At 49.4% G+C, this 1,503-nt stretch overlaps 1 non-coding gene across 1 annotated transcript; it reads left to right on the forward strand.

Annotated features, from left to right (window-relative positions):
* The first annotated feature begins 757 nt into the window (after positions 1 to 757).
* LOC138388781 (U6 spliceosomal RNA) lies at positions 758 to 864 on the forward strand. Its single transcript, XR_011234271.1, has one exon. It is a non-coding gene; the product is annotated as a U6 spliceosomal RNA (small nuclear RNA).
* The last annotated feature ends 639 nt before the right edge of the window (positions 865 to 1,503 follow it).

Here is a 1,503-nt window from a genome sequence, read left to right on the forward strand (position 1 = left end):
TTCTTGGAGCCAGGGAGGGCTGAGCCACCCCAACTCCCAGCCTCCCAAGGCCTGCTGCTGTGATTCGTGGGCTGGCTGCCAGATCGCATGAGAATGGAGTGGGCCCCAGGGACCTATCTGCCTGCGTTTTGGGGGAAAGCAGCACAGATCTAGGTTCAAGTCCCCGCACTACCATGTCCTATTGGGTGACCCTGAGCAAGTTATTTAAGCTGTCCGAGAGCAGTTCTCATCTGTGAAATGTGGATAACAATGGTACCTAACTCATAGGGTTGTTTTGGGGATTAAGTGAGATACTTTAATCTTATGCATAATTCCTGGGGCATGGCTTTTGTTCAGTAAATATTAGCTACCTGCAAAGCAAAAGTATTTATGGACAAAGGGCTCTTTTCTTTTCTTTCTTTTTTTTTTTTTTTTAGACTAGTCAAGTGCGGTAGTGAGGAGGGGAGAAAGTAGTAGAACAAGGAGTTCAATCTGTAACTGACTGTGAACAATCAAGTGAGATAACTCACTACCTTCGGACCAGCCTTCTTTTCTTTTTTGAGACAGAGTCTCGCTCTGTCACACAGGCTAGAGTGCTGTGGCGTCAGCCTAGCTCACTGCAACCTCACACTCCTGGATTCAAGCGATCCTCCTGCCTCAGCCTCCCGACTACAGGCACACACCACCACACCCAGCTCATTTTTTCTGTTTTTAGTAGAGATTGGAGCTGGCTCTTGCTCAGGCTGGTCTCAAACTCCTGACTTCAAGCCATCCTCCCGTGCTCGCTTCGGCAGCGCATATACTAAAATTGGAACGATACAGAGAAGATTAGCATGGCCCCTGCGCAAGGATGACACGCAAATTCGTGAAAAAAAAATTAAAAAAAAAAAAAAAAAGCCATCCTCCCGCCTCTGCCTCCCAGAGTGCTAGGATTACGGGTGTCAGCCAGCGCGCCCGACCAAAGGGCTCTTTCCTTAGGTGGTGGGGCACGGACCGCCAGCTGTGGAGGGAGGGGCAGTGTGACGGTGGCTGAAGGCTAGCACAGCTAGTGGGCAAGGATACAGGCTTTGAAGCCAGACTCTCTGGGTTCAAATCCTAGCTCCATCTGTTATTAATGGTGTGATGTGGGGCAGGTCACTTAATAACCTTCTGCGTATCTCAGTTTCCCCTCTTACAGTGGGGAAAACAGTAATAGCAGCCTCACAGGGGTAGCATGAGAATTAAGTGAGTTCTACATAAAGCTCCTAGATCATTGCCTGGAACATGGTAAGTCCCACATGCGCGCTGGCTGCTATCAGCTGTATTATTTGTGTCTGTCCAGAGTCCTCATCCATCCCTCGTCATAACAATAGCAACAACAATACCAGCAGCCACTGTTTATTACCCTCTCACTTACACATGACCTCGACCAACCCATGACACCGTCCTCACCTTATAGGTGGAGAAACTGAGGCTCAGGAATGCTGGGTGAGGTGCTCAAGGTGACACCAGTGCAGCCGGGATCTGAACTCAGGTCCCTCTGGC

Source organism: Eulemur rufifrons, chromosome 7 (assembly GCF_041146395.1).
Source record: "Eulemur rufifrons isolate Redbay chromosome 7, OSU_ERuf_1, whole genome shotgun sequence".
Lineage (NCBI taxonomy): Eukaryota > Metazoa > Chordata > Mammalia > Primates > Lemuridae > Eulemur > Eulemur rufifrons.